The following is an 8667-nucleotide window of genomic DNA, read 5'->3' on the forward strand; positions in this document are numbered from 1 at the left end:
TTCAAAAATTGTTCACATTTTCGAAAATGTTTGCAATTTTTCAAAAAGTGATCATTTTTCAAATTTTGTTTGTTATGTTTGTCTTTAAAAAAATCAGATCCTTAAAAAGTTGTTCAGCATTCAAAAAAAATGTTCCCGTTTCCAAAAAAATATCACAAATTAAAAAACATTCCTGTTGTCAGAATTTGTTCACAAATTAAAAAATGCTCCTCTTTTTGAAAAGTGTTCACAAATTGAAAAAATGTTCGCATTTTGTCAAAACTTGTTCAGGATTGTAATTAACAAATTGTTCATATTTTTTCAGGATTTGTTCACAAATTCAAAATATGTTCCTGCTTTTAGTTTTTTTGAACAACTCAAAATATTGTTCAAATTTTCAAAAAACTTGTCTGTTTTTATCAAAACTACTCATAATGTTAAAAAATGTTCCTGTTTTTCAATTTTGTCCACAACTTCAAAATTGTTCCTTTTTTATATTTTATTACATATTCAAAAGATGCTAAAAGAATAAAACTCGTGTGTGTTCGTAAAAACTGTCTTATATTTAAAAAATATATTCAGAAATTACAAGAAAAGATCGAGAATAGAAAAAATAACCGGATCTAGTGATGTGACTAGTTCTATAGTATTCGCATTGCCATTTCACCACGAACATCAATAAGGCGTAGTGGTTAGGTTCTTTGCTCTACAACTGCGCAGTCGGGGGATCGATTCCTAGCTGAAGGTTCCGGTTTTTCTTTAATTTTTACACCGCTCGCTGCCTGTGTGGGCCGGCCCAGTCGGGGGGTGCCCTATGCGAAGCCCCGACTGGTTGCCGCAGGAAGCGGCACATAGGTGCTCCCAATGCACGCACGTGTTACGCCGAACGTTTTCGTTTGTCGCTTCTTTTTCCCGCATTGGTACAATGGGTCTCACGTGGTAGAAGTTGCTGGGCCAGCCCGTGCTTCATCAGCTGGGCCAGCCCGTGCTGCATCCTAGGCCTGCTTACGCCACGTTTTAGCCCGAATATTGTTTAACACGCGAGCCCACGCTCTGCTGCCTTCGTCCACAAAGCCCACAGGGAGCAGCACATTAAACACAGATCACTACCCTTGTTTAGTTTGTCTCAAAAAAAAAAAAACTACCATTGTTTAGTACCACATCGCTTGCTCAGAAGGTTGGAGCGGGGGAGGCAGCTATATAAACTAGGCGGGGTGCAAACTTGAAACATACTTACCTGGACGGGGTCGACGGTTGATCAAGAAGAGCCGTGGCCTAGGCTAGTGATCCACATTGCACTTGGTGGATGCGTTGGCTTACCATCTCCCCAAGTGGGAGAGTGGACGTCATAATTTGTGGTAGAGGGGGTACGCGTCCGCGCGGCCCCTGCCAAATTTTAAGTAAAATTTTGAATTTGAATTATTTTAACTTTTGAATGTCGTGCATTTGTGCGTCATAATTTTGAAATTTGCGTGGCCCCTGCCATGGGCTACACTGCCCTTTTGGTAATATTTTCTTTTACCTTTCAATTATTCTTTAGTATTTTATAAAATTTGAATGGTAGTCTTCTGTGCGTCATTGAAATGTTGACGCTGCATTCACTGCACGCTTTCTTAGTTAAGAGGGTTCATGTAAAGAACAGGTTCCAAATCACGATCGATTCTCTTTTCAAAACCTGCTGCAGCAGCTCGGGCTCTTCCTGCATGCCATAAATGGCCCACAAAAAAGAAGAATCCTAGAACAAAATGAGAAGTTGATAACCAACTTCTAGGAGAGACATAATTAACTGCATTGATCTCGGTAGCTACGCCACCCACGGAATTTAAAGAGCCTAAAGGAGCGTGGGTCATATATTCTGCTGAGCGTCGTTCTTGCCAAGGTTGTATGTGTTTTTTCAACCTACTCAAGTCCAAACCGTTGGGGCCCCTTAGAGGTTCTAACCATGGAGCACGAAGGTCCCAAAAACGCATAGTTTCCCCTCCAAAGATAACCTCCCCATTCATGGATTTACCACGACCTCGGTTGTGACTCCATAGATAAAAATGGGAAATTTCTCTCTTCGAGACCATTGAAAAAGGGCATTGAACGAGAAAGAAATCGTCCACAGATGATAAAACTATCATATGCCTTGGAAAGTGATATGAGGTGCTCGGAAATGGTTGAAGTAATTGAATAGGAGGATCATACATGCAGTTCAGATTTCCTTTTATCACCAGGACATGGTAAGATTCAATAGGAGACGGCGCCATAACTAACATGTGAATTATTTCACCAGAGTGTTGCCTTCCAAGATAGATTATCCAAATAATCTCCCCGTGCAGTTGGCCCTTTTACTTGAACCTGAAAAAGGAAAACATTAGTACAACCAGAGTTCTATTACGCTCCTCCTTCCCCAGTAGAGAATAGAGATACAGTCACATCGGTGGAATACTCTGTTATAACTTGCAAACTAAATACAACTGTTCACGCCATCTTTTATCTTGCAGCCACAAGATCGTATCTCTGCATCACATCGTAGTGACTGTCCTTATAGTACTGTTTGCCCTGCTGCAATCGTGGCTGCGTAGCTGACAACTTTTTTTTTTTTTTTGAGGAGGCGTAGCTGACAACTGATCCTGTTACAAGTGCATTGTTCATTTTCTTCAGGTACTTTTCCAGAAAATCCAGTTCTATGTTTTTTGTTTGGCATGAATGAATGAAGTGATTACCTTGTACGGTTGTACCGGAGTATGATCACAGCAGCTCAGTAGTGAGCATGCTCCCTGCAGCAACAATTAGCTAGTTACTTTAACAAGCCCAATCTATATTTCATAAAAATTTCAACTGTTATCGGCTGAGTTTTACTTGCATTCAGAAATTGTTCTTTCTTCACTTTCCTACATGCAGCAGCTTATCAATGTTGTATGCTTTGTCTCTTTGATTCACCACATATTATAATAGTACGCAAATCATAATTTATGCAATATAATTGTTCATATACTTTCCACTGACTTGAAGTGTTGCCTGTGTTACAGTGTTTAGGATATATTCTTTTTGTAATTTAGGCTCAAATTCGGCGTCGTCCTTTTTGCACAGATTTGGCTTTGGTGTCGGTCAAATTTAACTGTTGTTACGCTAATGTTTTCTTAGGTTATTTGTATGTAGATTGTATTAGTAGTAGTTTTTGCTGTGAAATGTAGGCTCTTTTTACAGTGCAAATATTGAAGATTTACATATTGTAGTACAGTAGTAGTCTTTCTTGTCCAAATCGTAATGCTTCTCTGTACTTGTTGCTCTTTTCAGTCTGAACTTATTCACTCGGTTCAGAATTTTTGTTTCGTAACATCATGGATGATGCATTTCTTTATATTTGACTGTAAGCTTTTTTTTAAAAGTGTTGGCATACATGAACTACAGTGTCCAAGCAATTGTATTTTTGGTTGAATTTCAAGTGAAAACAACTTGAATTGCAGTTTTAGTTCTTTTTACTGAACTTGTCCGTCAGTCATGGAAAAAACAGCTATGATGGTCAGTAATCATCATGTAGACTTCAAGAACGCATCATCCTAATAGGAGCACGTACAGTGACAGTCCCATAGGTTGCTGAGAGGTTGTCGATCGGGCTTAACACATGTACACTAATCGTATTCGTAACCATAACACAATTCTTCATCAGGATCTTTCACGGGTTTATCCATCGGCAGCTGGCACACCCGAAAGCCGGCGGCCGTGGCCGGCAGGTTCTTCCTCCGGAACGACTCGGCTCTCCACATCCCAACCTTGTGGCAGAGGTGGTCCGGCCAGAACTGGCTGCCGTCGTCGACGTGCATCTCCTCGAGCACCAACGCGTTCTCCGCGAGGAACTTGGCGAGCTGCGTCGGGAAGCAGTTGACCTCCTTGGCCTTGAACCGCAGCGTCACCTTCCGGAGGCTCGTCTGGAGACAGCGGAACGCGCAGTTGTTGGTCAGAGGGTCCGGGAGCTCCGACACCCCGCCGAGCTCCACGGCCGACGACCTGCACGCGAGCCTCTCGAACCTCTCCATGGACTCGTCGAAGGGCTCCTTGTACTCGTTTTCGTCCCAATGGTCGCATCGCTTGCCCAACTTGAGCCGGAGCTCGGACATCACCGGGCAGGAGCGGAGAAGCCTCGCCGTTGCTACCGCTGTCTTGCTGTTCTTGTGCCGCCAGTACTCTCCCTCTAGTTCGAGGAGCTTGAGGTTTGGGAACGTTGGCAGGATGACCCCGCCGTCCTTATCCTCGTCGGCGGCGACGATGTCTTCGATGCTCTGGAGGCGCACCTTGAGGGCCCTCGTGCTGGAGAAGTTTGCGATTATGCGCGATGGCGGCTCGTAACTCAAGGCCCAGCTGTGGCTACTGTGATGGCGGCGAGCTACATCGAGATCGACTCGCGCGAGCCCCGGTGCCGGCGATGTGAGCGAGAGCTTGACGGGGTATCCCTGGAACCGGAAGAATCGGAGGCTCGGCATGTCGAGCTCGATGCCGCGACAGCCAGCGGCGGATGCCTTGATCTCCTTCTTATCGACAAAGGTCACGAGCACCAAGGCGGTGACCGTCGGGCATCGGAGGCGAAGTGGCAGCATGAAGTAGTCCCAGTCGTACAATCTCTCGCCAGAACCAGCCGCCTTCATTCTGACGTTCGCCAGAGCCAGGCTGGTGAGTGCCGGCGCGGCGTCGACCACGTCTTGGAGATACCCCTCCAAGAAAAAGCAGTTACGCAGCGTCAGATCTGTTAGGCACGGGAAAGCCAGGCCCGAGGACGGCGCCGTCGACGGCGGCTCGAGGTTGCAGTTCGTGAGCTCCAGCACCCGGAGCGTGACGGCGCACGGCAGGGATGCCAGTGGCGGGTAGTAACGGTCCTCTCTTGTGTGGCCCTTCTCGCAGCCGATGCTGAGCTCTTCCAGCCGCGCCACAGCAGGGTCGGCCAGGAGTTCGGCGACCCTGTGGTCCGGTGCGGCATCGTCCCCCTCCCTACGCCAGCTCTTGCTGATGTAGTAGGCTCCTTTCTCCAGGAAGAGCTTGAGTGTCTTAAGGCCTGCACCATGGCGGCGCCGGCGGGAGCCGCGGCGCGGCCGACGGAGCGATGCGAGGATGTCGTGGGCGTCTTCGAAGAAAGCATCAAGCCGTCTGCTGTCGAGGTTGAGGAAGCTCGTCCGGTGCCACACGGATCGCCACCGGCGCGAAAGGACGGCAGTGGCCGCGGCCTCGTGCGTTGGCGCGAAGGACAGGATGCGCACGAGCACGTCGTTTGGGAGGGCTGAGAGACGGTCGGCGGCAGCCATTGTCGATGCAAACGTACGTCGCGGGTTGGAGTCTTGGAGACTTGGAGCTCCATATTTATGGATGTGCACGTGGCCGATTCAGTCCGTTTGGGTTTTGGAACGGATACGCCGCGCGCCGACCTGCATTGCCGTTCATAATCCAGGTCGAGTCAGTTTGTGGTCCTAGTAGACATTGTAGTACTATTATTCACGAATTTTTTTTATACTACTACTATTACAACTTATGGTTTATTTTAGAAAAACTTCTAATCTATTCATCTTCAATCATGGTAGTACAACGAATACTAAAGATAATAAAAATTCAGTTTGTTTAATTCACATAGTGTTTTTTAGGATGTCACATCTAAGCTCCCACAAATATATAATGCAGCAACAAGAAACAAAAAAAAAACTAGAACAAAAAAAAGACCACAAACATAATGGACATCAGCTTACATGTGACATAACTATGTCACATCTAAATGTGTCCTAAACAGATCCATAAAAATTACATCCAAATCCGTAGACCACCTAGCGACGACTACAAGCACTGAAGCGAGCCGAAGGCATGCCGCGGTCATCGCCCCCCTCGCCCGAGACGGGCAAACCTTGTTGTAATAAACAGTCAGGAAGTCGTCGTGCTAAGACCCCATAGAACCAACATAACCAAATAGCAACCGTCGCAGATGAAGAGTGTAGATCAAAAGGATCCAACCTGAAGACACACGAACAAAAACGAACGACGAACAGATCCGAGCAAATCCACCAAAGACAGATCAGCCGGAGGCACCTCCACACGCCCACCGATAATGCTAGACGCATCACCGGAATGGGGGCTAGGCGGGGAGAACTTTATTCAATCTTCGGGGAGCCGCCGCCATCTCGCCTTCCCGAGGAGGACACAAACGTTAACAAAGCTCGAAAAAAGATCTAAAAACATAGCCCTCCCACCGGCAAGGAGCGAGATCCAGTCCGCCTCCATGGCCCTAAGGCCACTGGAGATGAGACGAACCGGCGCTGGCGCCGGCAGGAGCATAGTACCCAAGCTTTTTGGAGGCAGCGCCTGGCTAGGTCAAGAGGTCAAGTCTGCTGGTTGGTAGCATTGATCCGTCCATTGTTTTTCCTGAGGTTACTATATCTATATCTATATTTATATCTATACCTACTATTAAAGGGAATAGGTATTTTTGGTTTGGTTTTGCTTTGTTTCGTCCTATTTTGATGATTTTTACATACGCTATTTTTTGGTTTGATTGAGAGTCCGTTTGACGAACTATGACGTATGTGCGAAGGAAACGAGAAACAAAGGGCCGAGGACGTACATGCAAAGGAAACCGTGACGGCCGGCCCATATGTCTATTTTAGTTGCCAGCCCATATTGCGATGAGGACGCTTCGTCGCTCGGTCGACGACAGACGACAGAACCCACAACGTATGGCGTGTGTATGTCATCTGGCTTCTCTCCTATGTCATGCTGTTTTCGATCGGATCCGCGTAAGAGAATCACACCAATAAATACGGAGCCATGGATGCCTCCATCTGGATTCCACAAACAATTTATGCAATAAAAAGAAAGCATCGACTGGAAATCGAGCTAAATTGCATCGTAAATTCGCAAGACTGCAAGTATCTCGCCCCCCGCCGACTTCGCCAGAAGATCGCCCAATGTCGCCTTCACCGACTTCGCCGAAAAAGAAGACGACATCTGATAGAGTCTATTTAATGTTCTCCTTTACCTACTTCGCCGAAAGGCTGCCCAATGTCGCCTCATCAGACTTCGACGGAAAACAATCCAGTGTCCCATAGTGTTCCACGGTTTGCTGGAACTTTATCAGCCGGTTTTACACTTGAGGTATGCAGACAAGCAGGCTTGAAATCATGATTTCTGGTTCTCCGGAGACCTACAGTTTGTTGCTTCAAATATGTCTGGAACCTCTCTTCCTCCCCAACTCCCTTTGGCTGCTTTGGCAACCTACAGTTCATCTCTTTGGACGTATTTATTGGCATGAATTAACCTTGATGAGATAGCAATGTTTCTTACTAAAGAGACCCAGATCCATGCCAAGCAACATATCCTCCAGGACAAAGATTAAAGGTCCTGAATTATAGTGCTATGCATTAGAGATACATTCGTGTGTATGACTGACAGTAACATTAGCAACTGTTATATGTTGTTTTTTCTCGGGAATCGAGAATTCTGCAAGAGTTGGTTCCTACAGTTTATCCCTTTGGATTTAATATATAACCTAAATTTTTGTCCTAAGGGAAAGAAATGAGTTCGGATATAACTCTACTGATGACATGCATGTAACCTCAGTAGATGCATTTTTCGCATACATTCATGGTTGATCTACAGGCCTAATATTATATTTCCTCCATCCCAAAATAAGTGTCTCAACTTTGTACTAACTTTAGTACAAAGTTGTACTAAACTTGAGACACTTATTTTAAGACGGAGGGAGTATTGTACATTGGTGGACAAAACATACAATACCTGACAGTGATGTAGATTGGTGACCAGAACAGAGTATTCCAGCATATCATCTTAATTTTGTATTTGGTTAGCACACACTACACTACCAAGTAGCCGAAAATTCCAAACTCATATCTGTATAGTTGGTGATCATGTAGATGCTTGTAGGTAACTAGGTATGCTAGGTGAGTACTCATGAGTGCTTGCAAGAGTGGATGAATTAGTGCAGATCTTTCATACATATAATTTTTGGGAGGCACAACATTTACATGTTACTCATGTCCTAATTTAAAAGTAGTCTGTACTATTAATTTATCTCTCAGGCACTTTATGAAGTTTTTGGTAGTTCACTGTATCATGAGCACATAGTATTTGACATGCTTGTGGATCATCTCACTCCTAACCAGTGAACGAGTCAGCAGTATTTGAGGAAATTACCCCGAGTTGTTGTTTGATAAATTAGTTCCCAATTCTCATTTTGTTTTGATCTAAATCCTGAGCCCTACGCTCTCAGAACTCAGCAGTAATATTTCATTGGTGCAAATTGAGCTCAGCAGTACTGTTGAGAGAGTAATGCTCCTTTGTGAATCTAGCTTTGCAGCAAGTAGCAATTTGAATTGATGCACGCAAGTAGTAACCATGAAAAAGATGCGCCTGATTCTGTAGTATGTGTTGTATAGTACACTTCTTTTTTGCTGGGTGGTGACGGTGACGATGATGTTACTGGCACAGGGCTTCGCCTAAGCACTGCAACGGTATGACCGAGGTGTGTTTCTGTGAAGGGGGCACCGCACACGGCTAAAACAATTGTCAACTTGTGAGTTCTAGGGTGCCCCCGCCCCCATATATATAGGAGCAAGGGGGAGGCCGGCCGACCCTATAGGGCGCGCCCAAGGGGGGCAATCCTACTCCTAGTAGGAGTTGGATCCCTCTTTTCGGCTGCCCCCTCTCTCTCCC

At 45.6% G+C, this 8667-nt stretch overlaps 1 non-coding gene across 1 annotated transcript; it reads left to right on the plus strand.

The window, feature by feature from the left end:
* The first annotated feature begins 1208 nt into the window (after positions 1-1208).
* On the plus strand, positions 1209-1369 carry LOC123047915 (U1 spliceosomal RNA). Its single transcript, XR_006423228.1, has one exon. It is a non-coding gene; the product is annotated as a U1 spliceosomal RNA (small nuclear RNA).
* Positions 1370-8667: the final 7298 nt, after the last annotated feature.

The sequence above is a fragment of the Triticum aestivum genome, chromosome 2B (assembly GCF_018294505.1).
Source record: "Triticum aestivum cultivar Chinese Spring chromosome 2B, IWGSC CS RefSeq v2.1, whole genome shotgun sequence".
Classification (NCBI taxonomy): Eukaryota; Viridiplantae; Streptophyta; class Magnoliopsida; order Poales; family Poaceae; genus Triticum; species Triticum aestivum.